Genomic DNA, 14,740 nt, shown 5'->3' on the forward strand with positions numbered 1-14,740 from the left:
GGGTTTGTTTTGTTTAGATTTTGTTTTTTAAAGGAGATAAAAAACTAAAAATTGAATAATCTTCCAGTGGCTAAGATTATTTTAAAGATAAACACACTTTTACTTAGTTTTTCTTATCTACTTGCATGCTTTGATTATCCCCTCTGAAGATCTGTTCTTTAGCCAACTATTATTTGGCTTAGGAGAAGATTTCTTTAGCAATTTCTTCTTGGATATGACACCACAGTCATTAAGGTGATGGCCAGAATAGAGGTGATGGTGAAACCTTTTATTCATCATGAAGTGATCCTTATTAGTATTCTGGGTTACACAACAAATTATGATACCTTCCTGGGTTCCTGCTCCCCCAAAATTGTACTCCTGTTGGTGTTAAGCTTAATTTTCAGATGTTTGAAAGTTTATTTTATACATTTGAACTATAAAAATATTCTTATATTACAAATTTTAGTACCAAAAACTTCAGATGTGAACAAAGCAACTATAATCCAGTGGAAATAGAGGCAGTGGATGTAATGAGAAAAATCATAAAATGTAAAGATGAGTACTCTGAAATGTATGAAAAGGTGCTTCATTTCACTTACAACAAGAGAAATTTAAATTTTATTTTTCCAATCAGATCAGCAAATTATAAACTGTAATTACACATGATTTGTCAAGGCCAGATAGAGACTATCCATTTCATATATAGCAGTGGAATTTTAAACTAATAGAATCTCTGTGTGGGCAAAGTTGGCAATATTTACAAAAATGAAAAATCCACAAATTTCTTGATTTAGTTCTACTCTTAAATATTTATCTCACAAATATATTTGCACATATATAAATTGACACATATTTATTATACATTGTAGTACTGTTTTAATAGCCTATTTTGAAAGAATTCAAATGCCTGTCATAGGTTATTCATAAGATAAAATATTATGCAACTATAACCTCTCTAAGTTTTGATACGGGAAGACTTCCAAGTTATTTTAAGTGAAGAAAAGCAAAGTACAAAATGGGGGGTGGTATTGTTATTCCTTTAGGGCATGAAAAGTTGGGAAGCTAATAAATATTTATAAATATTATTTGTTATATATGCATAAGAAAATCTGGAATAATGCTCAAGAAATTCTATAGTATTAAACTATTGAGGGCAAAAGATTAGGAAATAAACAAGAGGAGAGTCCAGATGGAAGGTACTTTATCATTATAAAGATTTATCTTGTTTTGATTTTGAACCATAACATGTATTTTTTTAAAAACAAAAATAGCAAATATGCTTTATTTCATCAAGTACATAAGTTTGAAAAACTTATCTCTAAAATTAGTTTTCAGAACTAAAATGGGTAATAGTAAAATCTGATTTGTGTTATTATAAAAGAATTATATAGATCCTTAATGTTCCTCTTGAACCCCAAATATGATACCTAACACAGTGAACGTGAAATGTACGATTGACAATTGTTGTATATGTACACTATGGAACATTATACAGCCTTAAAGAAAGATGGAGACTTTACCTCTTTCATGTTTACATGGATGGAGCTGGAACATAGTCTTCTTAGTAAAGTATCTCAAGAATGGAAGAAAAAGTATCCAATGTACTCAGCCCTACTATGAAACTAATTTATGGCTTTCACATGAAAGCTATAACCCAGTTATAACCTAAGAATATAGGGAAGGAGGAGAGGGAGGGGAGAGTGATTGGTGGGATTACACCTACGGTGCATCTTACAAGGGTACATGTGAAACTTAGTAAATGTAGAATATAAAAGTCTTAACACAATAACTAAGAAAATGCCAGGAAGGCTATGTTAACCAGTGTGATGAAAATGTGTCAAACGGTCTATAAAACCAGTGTATCACCATGCGATCACAATGTGATCACCCCATGATTGCATTAATGTTCACAGCTATGATTTAATTAAAAAAAATGTAATGTATGGTTGACCTTTCAACAACGTGGGGTGAGGGACACTGCCAAAAAATGCAAGGATAATTTTTGAATCTTCAAAAACTTAACTCCTAATAGCCTACTGTTGACTAGAAGCCTTACGGATAACAAAGTTGATTAACACATTATTTTGCATGCACTAAGTGTTACATACTGTGTTCTTACAACAAAATCAACTAGAGAAAAGGCAATGTTATTAAGAAAATCATAAGGAAAAGGAAATGTATTTGCTATTCACTAAGTGGAAAAGAATCATCTTAAAGCTTTCATCCTCATCATCCTCACATTGGGTGGGCTGAAGAGGAGGAGAAGGAAGAGAGGTTGATCTTGTCTCAGAGTGACAGAGGCAAAAGATATGAAGAAAGTGGAAGTGGGGCAGGAGAGGCAATCACACTTGGTGTAAATGTACAGAAATATATTAATGCATGTCTGAAGTTTTCGCTTTTTCATTTCTCTAAGAAGGATTTTGCATGGTACCAATCCTTCTTACACATTTGCTTTAGTTTCCCTGAAACTTCATGTATCAAAGAAGCACATATGTCCTAAAACAAGTTAAAAGCAATCTTGAATGATCAGAAAACTTCTACCAGACATATAACGTCGATTTGATTGCAGGAGGAGCTGCTTCTGCCTTTTCTTCCTCATCATTTGGCAAAGGTTCGGAAGCATTCATCTCTATCAAGTCATTTTTTACAATTCCAGTGGTGCTATGTCTATTATCTCTCGAATTTCTCTGAAATCTATATCTTGAAAACTTCCATCCCCCTCCCCCCATTTTTTTGGCCACATTTGCAGTGTCTTTCATTGTTTCCTTAATTGATTTTGTTGCAAATCCTGTGAAGTCATGCACAACATCTGGACACAGTTTTCTCCGGCAGGAATGTATTGTTTCAAACTTGGCGGCTGTCACAGGTTTTTCTGTAACAATGATGGCATCATCAGTGGTATAATTTTCCAGACTTTCAAGATGTTCTCTCTATCGGGATCTTCTTCCATAGTATTGACAACCATTTCCATAAAGTACTGTGTATAATGAGCCTCCATAATGAGCATAATGGGAGAGTTGTGCTTGGAGGACAAGATGATCACTCTGGCACTGTTAGTGTTTAAATCTGGGATTCTGGATGGCCAGGGACCCTGTGCAATATCAAAAGAACTTTAAAAGGCAGTCCTCTACAGGCCAGGATACTTTCTGACTTCAGGGACAAAACATCGATGGAACCATGGAAAAAGCGTTCTCATTGTTGAGGCCTTCTTCGTGTACAACCAAAAGACCAGAATCTTATGTTAATCTTTTATCTTTAAGGCCCAGGGGTTAGAAGCCTTTAAATAAGGGTATTCTTGATCATAAACCCAGATGCATTTGCACAAAACAGTAGAGATAGTTTACCCCTGCCTGCCTTAATTCTGGTGCTCGCTTCTCTTCCTTCCTAATAACTGTCTTCTGTGAAATTCTGTTCCACTTATATCCACATTAACATAGATAGAGATTCAGGAAGATATCTTTTCTTCTCAGTGATTTTCTTTGTGGCATTTGAAGAAGCAGCAGTAGAAGCTGCTTCTTTTATCGTAACTTTTTTTTTAAGCCAAGCTATTTCCTAATATCAAACCATCCTTTGCTGGCACTAAATTCTCCAGATTTAGATCATCTTCCTTTTGATTTAAGTCATCATATATTAACTTTGTTTTTCTTGAATCAAGTCTATATTTATGTCTTTTTCACAGAAATCTTGTACCCACAAAAAATTCACTTTTAGTAGGGATAAAGTATTTCAGAACACATACAGTTTCCATGCCTGTTGGCACAGCTGCAATGATGGCTTCACAAATTAAAAAAAAAAAAAAAAAAAAATTTGTTTTTTACAATGGTTCTTAAGCTAGATTCATTTATTTTGAAACGGTAGCATCCACATTTGCAAACCTTAATTTATGGTACGTAGCAAGCAATTCAACTTTTTCTTTTACTGTTCTGACTTTTTCAGCTTCCTGGTAGCAATTCCAGCCCCACTAGTAGCATTTCCTATGGGTCCCATGCTTTGCTTCAAGGTTTACACTAATTCAGTAAGCATGGTAAAAAAATAATAATAATAATAATACATAAGAAAATTATCCGCAAACCATAGGAGATCACTTTTTACTGTGATATGAAATATATTGATGAGAGTAACTACTCAAAAAGAGATGAGTAGCATCACACCATGTTTTAAGGGGACACTCAAAGCATTTGATCTCACTACAGTACAGTACGCACTGTAGTTACTGTTATGCAGTTAGGATTTCAGCATCCTTATGCTTGTTTACATTTCCCTTGACTGTGAATGGTGCCAATAAGTCTGTTTGTGTTTGTAAGTTTTGATCAGTTTTAACTTTTTATGATATATTTGTGTACATTTTATGGTAGGAAATTATAAAATAGGCTAGTATCTATAAATACATTATACATTCATGGCATACTTTTTAAAAAAATTTTCTTTTTCTTTTCTCTTTTCTTGGAGAGGTGGGTGGAAGGAATTTCTAGGCTTCTTAGTTCATCTGTGAGTTTATTTTCAATTGTCTCAAATCACAAAAAATTTTTCTAAAGTATTTATTGAAAAACATCTGGGTACTGGGAAATTCTGAGGGTGAGGAAGTGGCTCCTGTTTCGTGGTATCTGAACAGGAAAGCAAGAGCCAAAAATGCCTGATTGAGAGGTGTTAGTCAAGGAATTATATACACAGGGTCCCACCCTCATCTAGACTTCAAGACAGCCACAATGAGAAATGAATGGTGGAGGGGTTCTGCTTGAGTTCTGCCATGTGTCGAGGGGGTGGAGCAAGATGGCGGCCGAGTAACAGCTTCCCTGCAACTGAGCATGGTGAGTTTGGGGAGCTAAGACTCCACGCATCTCTGGTTGGTGGTATCTGCCTATAATCATCCCTTTGAGGATACAGGGAGTCAGCAAGGGACTTCTGCACCCCAAGAGGAGGACAAAAACAGTGAAAAACTGGCAAGTGGTTGCATGTGTTCGATTGACCTAATCCTGCCAGCAGCCATAAGTACAAGCAGCAGTGCGATTGCAAACTGGAAAGATTTTACCTGTGAACTGTTTCAGTGTTTTTGGACATGACACTCAGTTGAACTGCCTTGAGGAGAGTTTGAGCAGGAGTGCGGAGAACTATGGGCATTGTCTAGGGCCCCAGACTAAGCAGCTGAGCCAGACGGGGCTAATAGTGTTCAGCTGGGGGCCGCAGGGAGCCATTGTGAGGGAACTGCCCCGGCAAGCTCTGCCCTCTGGGTAGCAGAGCAAGGATCGTGCGGGAGCTAGTAACCTAGTGACTGAGCAGCCTAAAGGCAGGGACTGAACTGCCTTACAGCCTTAACACTCAGGGGTAGAGTGAGACGGTGTGCCACATTGGAGCCTCAAGCTGTTGCCCTCGGTAGAGTGCCGTGGTGTCACAGCTCATAGCAACCTCAAACTCCTGGGCTTGGCACCACTTGGACCTCCATAAGAGCTGTGCTGCAACCCCCGACCTGCGACCTGTGCCCACCGGGCCTCCACATGCCCTGACAAGGAACTGTGGGAACTGCACAACCCTGCATCCTCCCTCCTGTACCCACCCTGCATCCACACGAGCCTGCTTATTTGGCCAGGGACTCTGGCAGCCGTGTGCCCCCCGAAGCCCTCCCTGCCTCTGTGCAGAGCCCTTCTCCTGGCCAGAGACTGCTGGAGCCTTGGGCTCTCTCTGCCAAAGTCACTGGGCACCAGGCACTCCCAGAACCGTGTGCACCACCTCCCGCCCTGTGACTGGATCCGGGTGTGTCGCACTCTGGAGCTGCTTCCACAAACAGAACTCCCTGGCTGGGGCAGCCCCAGAGGAACTACCAGGGTCACTCCCTACAAAGATCAAGCAATAATAGAGTGATCCCGCTGGGGTCTAATCTTGGAGAGACACCTCCCCAACTCTGAGGACAGCCAGAGGCAACAGTGAAAAACAATCATGAGACGAAATCAACAGAAAAACTCTGACAATATGAATAATCAGAGTAGATAAACTCCCCCAAGTATCAATGGGTCAGACATAGCACAAGATCCCATGCACAAACAAATAGCTGAGATGTCAGAAATCGAATTCAATATCTGGATAGCAAAAAAGATCAAATTAGAATTCCAAGCAGTAATCTAAAAGATATCTCAAGAATTCAATGAATTCAAAGACCAAATGACCAAAGATTTTGACACATTGAGACAAGAAGTTGCAGCCCTCAAAGATCTGAGAAACACAGTAGAATCCCTCTGTAACAGAATGGAGCAAGCGGAAGAAAGGATTTATGACATTGAAGACAAAGCTTTCGAACACTCCCAAACTCTCAAAGAGAAATGGAGGGCAAAAATAGATCACTCTCTCAGAGAGCTCTGGAATAATTCAAAGAAAACCAATATTCGTCTTATAGGGATCCCCAAAAGTGACGTAGTGGCTTCACAAGGCACAGAGTTTCTTCTCCAGGAGATTATGAAGAAGAACTTTCCAGACATGCCAAGAGATTCTGAAATTCAGATAGCAGACAGTTTCAGAACTCCAGCATGACTCAACCCAAATAAGACATCCCCCAGACACATCATAATCAATTTCACTAAAGTTAATATGAAGGAGAAAATGCTGAAAGCAGCCAGCCGAAAGAAAATCATTACCTACAAGGGCAAGAATATTAAAATAGCTGCAGATCTCGCTGCTGAAACCTTTCAAGCTAGAAGAGGATGGTCATCAACTTTTAATCTCCAAAAACAAAATAACTTTCAACCCAGGATCCTGTACCCAGCTAAACTGAGTTTCATTTATGACAGAGAAATTAAATACTTCAATGACACTCACATGTTGCCATAACTAAACCAGGTCTCCAGGATATTCTCAGACCTATCCTCCATGAAGACCAGCATAATCCTCAACCACGAAAGTAAACCCACCCAGAAAATTTAGATCAAATTCCAACTTCCACAGTCTCAAATGGATTAAAAATGTCCACCGGACTCTCGAAAGGCTTATCAATATTCTCAATTAATGTGAATACTTTAAATTGTCCTCTAAAGAGGCACAGGTTGGCTGACTGGATACAAAAACTCAAGCCAGATATCTGCTGCATACAAGAATCGCATCTTACATTAAAAGACAAATATAGATTCAAAGTGAAGGGATGGTCATCTATACTCTAGGCAAATGGAAAGCAGAAAAAAGCAGGCATTGCAATTCTATTCGCAGACACAATAGGCTTTAAACCAACTGAAATAAGGAAGGATAAGGATGACACTTCATATTTGTTAAAAGTAATACTCAATATGATGAGATTTCAATTATTAATATTTATGCACCCAACCAGAATGCACCTCAATTTATAAAAGAAACTCAAACAGACATGAGCAACTTGATTTCCTCCAGTTCAATAGTAGTTGGAGATTTTAACACCCCTTTAGCAGTGCTGGATAGATCCTCCAAAAAGAAGCGAAGCAAAGAAATTTTAGATTTAAACTTAACCATTCAACATCTGGACTTAACATACATCTACAGAACATTTCATCCCAACAAAACTGAATGCACGTTCTTCTCATCAGCCCATGGAACATACTACAAAATCGACCACATCCTGGGCCACAAATTTAACCTCAGCAAATTAAGAAAAATAAAAATTATCCCTTGCTTCTTCTCAGACCATCATGGAATAAAAGTTGAACTCAATAACAACAGGAACCGGCATATCCAAACAAAAACATGGAAGCTAAACAACCTTATGCTGAAGGATAGATGGGTTATAGATGAGATTAATAAGGAAATCACCAAATTTTTGTAACAAAACAACAATCAAGACACGAATTATCAGAACCCCTGGGATGCTGCAAAGGCAGTCCTAAGAAGGAAATTTATAGCACTGCAAGCCTTCCTCAGAAAATGGAAAGAGAGGAAGTTAATAACTTAATGGGACATCTCAAGCATCTGAAGAAGGAAGAACACTCCAACCCCAAACCCAACAGAAGAAAATAAATAACCAAAATCAGAGCAGAATTAAATGAAATTGAAAACAAAAGAATTATACAACACATCAATAAATCCAAAAGTTGGTTTTTTGAAAATATCAATGAAATTGATAAAACTTTGGCCAACCTAACCAGGAAAAAAATAGTAAAACATCTAATTTCATCAATCAGAAATAAAAACAGACCCCTCAGAAATTCAAAAAATTCTTAATGAATACTATAAGAAACTCTACTCTCAGAAATATGAAAATCTGAAGGAAATCAACCAATTCCTGGAAGTACACCACCTACCAAGACTTAGCCAGAATGAAGTGGAAATGTTGAAATGTATATCAAGCTCTGAAATAGCATCAACTATACAAAACCTCCCTAAAAAGAAAAGCCCAGGACTTGCTCCTTTGGCCTCAAATGAAATAAAGATAATTATAATTAAAACATTAGGTGGTAATCAAAAATAAATTTTAAATCATTGGCTTTTGGGGAGTAGCCCTTTGTATTCTATTATTTTTTAATAAGTTAAGTAATTTAAATACACACACACACATTCACACACATACACGATACATGGATAGACACTGATTCTGTGTAAACTTTTCTAACAGTGACCTCTTATTCATAAGGGAGTTCAGTGACCTATAAGCCAGAATATCATGCATAATACTGAATAATAATATTTAACATAGGATAGGAATATGAGGCACCTTAAAATTCTGAATTACATCATTTTGTTTTCTTTAATCAAAGAAATAAAAGACTGTACTATGGACAGACTATCCCTATGTACATTTGAACTTTTTCATTTTTGGAAGTATTTTATTTATGATTGAAAAACATGGAGCGATATAATGTGAATTGTAAACTTTTGACTTGTGTGAACAGAATCTCAAAGTCCAAAGAAAGCATGAAAAGCTCATGCCACTGCTCATTGCTGAAAAGAACAATTGGCAAATCATTGAGCTATACCCTTTTACACTTTTAAGAAAGCTCTTTGCTTTTTAAAGCTATTTTTAAAAGCTATTTACACTTTTTAGACAGCTTATTGCTTATTTCTTTACCAATTAGTTTCAACATTATTACAAGCCATTAGTGATTATCAGTCAAATCTGTCAACATCACAAAGCATGTTGTAAGAAACCTTTATCCTTTTTCGTCATTAAGACATTTACAGACATTTCTAGCGGCTATGTTCATACCTCATTTGCATTAACAATGCTTGCTACATATGAAATTCAATATTTTGGGGGGGTTGGACTAATGTTAAGACATATACTGAATGAAGTTATTAATTCAGGGAATAATGATAAGTTTACTCAAAGTCAGAGGTTTCAGAAAATTCTTCTTTGGCAAGTGTCAGGGGAACACGATGTATGCATTCAAGAAGGAAACGTCTTTCCCCTGGAGTCTGTTTTTCTCTGAACACGAAAAAAGTGTGTGCTCTTCCCTCCCCTAAGTTACACATAGAAGTGTAGAATTTAAATATATTTTGACAAAGTGTAGAAAACTGTCTTCATAACATATTGACGTCAGTGAGTTTTTAAACTGTTTCCTTTGCAGGGTAGAAAGAAAGGCCCCAGGAGGAAATGACTAAATCCTCAGAGTACACCTCCATTGACAGCAGATAATTAGCATGCAGCTTAGCAATAATAATTAGTTCCCTCTTTAGAAAATTTCCGGATAAACCCTTAGTTGGTGTAATTCAGTTTCATCTTGTTTCTTTGTCCATTCCCTCCCTAAGTAATTCATGTTATTTTTAGAGTAGGAAGAACTTAAGATGAGTTCGATCCTTTCAACTGAATCAGCCCTATCCATTATTCACACTGTGTTTTCTGGAGATTACCTGAGATTAGAGTTTCTTTTGTCCTTCTCTTCCTGTATATGTTCTGTTTCTTTCATTCCGGCAGCTTGAAGCAGTACAAAGGGATAAAGAAGTTGGCCATTGCTTGATAAATATGCCAAGTGCATGGACTGTGCTTTGGAGCTAAAATCATTACCGTGACTTAAAGTACAGGCCTGAAACTAAAAAAGGAAAAATTCTTAAGGAGGGAGGAAAGCTCTTTGCTTGCCTTTGTTTTGCCTTTATTTTTGCACCCCAAAGTGTTCAATACATTTTGAAACTCTGTGGCAAATTAGGTAAACACATTTCCATTTTCTGAAAAGTAACATATATAAAACTAAAATGTCATGAATTCATGTCCAAGCATTCTGAAAAATGTCTGTAGTCATTTGAGGCAGTTAATGAACTACAAACTAAAGGTAATTATAATTAAAATAGGTAGAACCTGAATTGATGTTGCTATTATTTTTGCATTATATCAACATAAAATATTTAATATTGAAAAAATCTTCCATCCTATCAGGCTTTTCCATCTTCAAAAATGCATTTGATTTCTGACAAATTCTAATTCCTTAATAGACTATACTTTTCTTAGTTGCTTCTGTAGGAAGTTTTATATGTAATGAATTATGGAGTCAAGAGTTAGGAACAAGCTTTTAACAAACCAAACAATCATTTTACTCTTTGACTCTGGGACCAGCACTGGGAATGGTTAATCTATGCGTTAGTGCACAGTGGTGGTGGACACCCTATCTCCCGTGTATTTCTAATAGCAAAACTCTCCAGTTAATTTCTCTTGCTCAAATTTTGGCACTAACATTGATCAAACAATAGCTATGTGCTAAATCCCTTAAAAACTATTATGCATATAGAAATCAGTAGATTAAAAGATTAAATTAGATAAATATCTAAGGGCTAGACATTTACTAAGTGAAACATAACTGCTCAATAAATGTTAATTAACTGTCATTTTCACCTTAAGAGTCAGGGCTGGAACAGTATCCATTAGATACAATTTTGTTGTTAGCAAAGTAATACATGTTCATTCAAGAAAATTTGTAAAATACAGTAATGTTGCACTGGCCTCTGGAAGAGATCTAATAGCAATAACCCGAAACTCATTTTCACTGATTATTGTAAGCTTTTTCCATAAGTTTTTAAAAATATCATTAAGTTGATATTTTCATATGCATTTCTTTGAATATTTAGTGAGGCTGAATTATTATTATTATTATTTTTTTTTTGTAGAGACAGAGTCTCACTTTATGGCTCTCGTTAGAGTGCCATGGCATCACACAGCTCACAGCAACCTCCAACCCCTGGGCTTAAGCGATTCTCTTGCCTCAGCCTCCCGAGTAGCTGGGACTACAGGCGCCCGCCACAACGCCCTGCTATTTTTTGGTTGCAGTTCCACCGGGACCAGGTTTGAACCCACCACCCTTGGTATATGGGGCCGGCGCCTTACCAACTGCGCCACAGGCGCCGCCCCAAGGCTGAATTATTTTTATGTGAATTCATTTTTTCTGTGTCTTCTTTAATGACGTGTTATTTATAGAACAGAGGTGATTTTTTTGTTTCTTTGAAATAATTTTGCAACATATTAAAAGAGTAATTGATTTTACATGCTATATATATGTATTTTTTCAGATTTTTTTTTTTTTTTTTGTTGCAGTTTTTGGCTGGGGCTGGGTTTGAACCCACCACCTCAAGCACCTAGGGCCAGCGCCCTACTCCTTTGAGCCACAGGCAGCCGCCCTTTTTCAGATCTTTTTTCCAATGATTATGTTTCAGCTACTTTTGTAAATCTTAGAATTTTATGATTTATCAAACTTTACTGATTTCATCTTATTAATTGCTTTTGTGTTTATAATGCTCTTTTTAAAAAATAAAGTAAAATTCAATTTTTAGAAATGCCATACGGAAAAGATAGATGAATATTTCTCCATTCCAAAACAGATTGGAATGAAAATATTCTTCTTGATATTGATATGAAGGTTTATTCTCCAATAACGTGAATGACTTTAACAACCCAGTTATTGTCAGAAAAGATAGTAGATCAATATTATTCAGATTATTGAAAAACTCAAATTTTCATTCTTGGCAGATAGTCCCCAAAGAGTAATAAGATTACTTTGAAAATCTGTAAGTTCAGCAGAAAAGCTGTAAAACAGCAGATCAACTTGTTTCATCTACTAGGCCTACAGATGTAACAAATTTGTGTTACTATAAGTTAATGACAAAGAGACTAAATAAATTTGCCTGTGAAATTGAAATGTGTATGCTCTGACCCCATACACACTAATTTATAGGAACCACACCATTTACCATGTGGTTTGCATATTTGACCACAAATGAATAATTGATGACAAAGCAGCCAATCTAGAGGAAGCCAGAAATCTATACATTGAATCAATTACATTCTTTTCCTTGAGAATTTGAATTGAGAGGGGCAGGAACTATTGTCATACAGAGGTGGAGTGGGAGTTGAAAGGTCATGTACAATTGGAACCCAACAGATGTATTTGGCCATGAGCAAACTCATGGGCAAACCCTTTAGAATCGGTACAGGAGTGATGTTAAAAGAAAGAAGAAAAAAAAAAAGATGCAGCCACTCCTAAGAGATGAATCACCTTGGTTTCTATTAAGTTTCCAACTACCATAAGGCCTGACTTTCTGTCCTTGGATTTGCATCAATCTAATTAATCCCCATTTATTGCAATGTTCTAACATGGCTGCCCATGGTCATACAGCCACTTTTGGTAGAGTGCATTGTGATATGAGTGCAGTTCATTGTTTTAAGGGGTGTAATTATAAACAGAAGTATGGAAGGTGTCACCTCATTTCTTAGTGATTTTGAATGTCCAGGATAGTATTTTTCAGCGTTCTCAGTAAGACAACCTCGGGAGAAATTTATCTTAGTTCTCATTACCAGGTAAAGCTCCTGAGTAACTGAGAGCATTCTTTTTCTTCTCCTTCTATTATAGTCAATTTTACTTTGGATTTTAGGAAGGCTGGGGTCAATTTTGGGATTCATGTTAATCGTGTATTGGATATAAGAAGATGACTTTTGGTTGAATTTATTCCAGCCTTCTCTTCTTAGTCTATTTTTCTCCTTTCAGCATTCCTCTAGAAATGTATTTGTGTATTCAATTGAATCTGCCTGTATAAATAATCTCATATACTCTTTGGAAAGAGGCAAGTTAAATAATCAAATAAAAGTCGAGCAATGGAGTTAACATTGAAGAAATGTTACAAATTTTATGCACACACATATATATGCACATATGCACACACACACATATAAAATGGATAACATTTCCTGACTTAAAGAATTACAGCCAGTTAGGAAGAACAGTTTAGGTCTTAGAGAAAATTAAGGATCAAGATCAGGATTTATGCCTCTGGAAGTAAACAAAAAAAAAAAACCATTGTACTCATAAATGTTTAGTACGATGGTTATAAAACTATATAGCTACTGACAAGTCTGAACTTCTTGAGAATTCAGTTATTGGTACTATTCTGTCATATGTTGTTTGTTAGCGTAGAGAGGGGCAGAGTCATTCAATATGCTTCTCTTGTATTGTAGAAAGTTTAAAAAAATGTATAGTATCTTTACGTTAGTATTTATATATTTTTAAAATAACTTTAGAAATCATTCTAGAAAATATCTTTATAAATGATGTAGTATTTCTTGACTTATTGCTTAAGTTATGTGATTATAATCAGTTTTATGTATCTAAACATATCTTAGCAGAAGTTTTCTGTAAGATCATATGAATGAATCAGACTAAACACTCTCTAAAATTCTTTTTAACTGAAAAATTATTGTCTGGCACTATACTCATTAAAACACATGAAAAGTTGTAAATGAATTTTCTAATTCCTTCCCTTTAGTCAAGCTTAAATATAGAACATGTGACATTTAGTTCATTCATTGGCTACTCCCTTTGTTAACTTTCCAAAAATAAATATAGGTTCAGCACTGTCATTTAAAGGACTGTGTAAGTTATCTATATGTTAGATTTTCCTGTTTTTTTTTCTTTGTACATTGTCTTATTATCTTCATTATAAAAATACAATTTAGTCAAAGAATTTTAAAGGGAAATCCAATCTAAGGTGACTAAGAGGTTGTTAAAGTTTATGCAGGCAATTAGTGCCAAAGCCAAGATTAGAACTTTGTTCTCCAGATTCTCATTCTATAAGACTAATTTATAGCATACATGTGTGTTTTACTTTGTCATATTTTGAACATTTTTTCATTGTGATGGCGTATATGCATAAGATAGTCATTCAGTTTCTAGGTACCCAAGGTTCTCCATCTATAAAATAAAAGACATTGGTAATTTAAACCATTATACTATTGTGGTTGCTTATTGTTTTAGCAAAAACATGAAGACCATTAAAAATGAACATTTACAAAATTTCCACTCATTGGATGACTTCAGTTCTTTTCCTTCACTTTCTCTAAACAATGTAAGCACAGAAACAACGGGTCTGTCTTTGTGATTTTATGGAATAGACTTGACAGAGAAGGAGGATGTGTTAGAAGAGAGTTAATGTATCAGAACAAAATAACATTAATAGTTTAGTATTGACAAAAAAAATGGGAACTACCACTTTTTGACTTTTAGAATTACAGTATGCTGGACAGCAGCTGGCCCTATATACCAGGGGTGGCAGGTTCAAGCCCAGCCCCGGCCAAAACTGCAAAAAATAAAAAATTAAAATTAAAAAAAAATAGAATTACAGTACATTTAGCAGAAATTGGCAAGTCATATAAACAAGTAGAAAATGATGTCTCTCTTGCCATGTGTTTACAGAGGTAATAATGTGCTAAGGACTTCTTTGGGAATCAAAAAGGGTCATTTGTGGATGAAATTCACTTATGGAGTGCCTACTAGCAATTAGGCTACCCCTTATTCCAGTTCAAACTTTTTTTTTAGTAATGGCACAGACTATTCCACTA

The 14,740-nt window shown here is 35.9% G+C and overlaps 1 protein-coding gene across 1 annotated transcript in view; it reads left to right on the forward strand.

Moving 5' to 3' along the window:
* SEMA3E (semaphorin 3E) overlaps positions 1-14,740 on the forward strand; it is a 282,406-nt gene that overhangs the window by 145,332 nt on the left and 122,334 nt on the right. The window lies entirely within an intron of this gene.

This window comes from Nycticebus coucang, chromosome 11, assembly GCF_027406575.1.
Source record: "Nycticebus coucang isolate mNycCou1 chromosome 11, mNycCou1.pri, whole genome shotgun sequence".
Classification (NCBI taxonomy): Eukaryota; Metazoa; Chordata; class Mammalia; order Primates; family Lorisidae; genus Nycticebus; species Nycticebus coucang.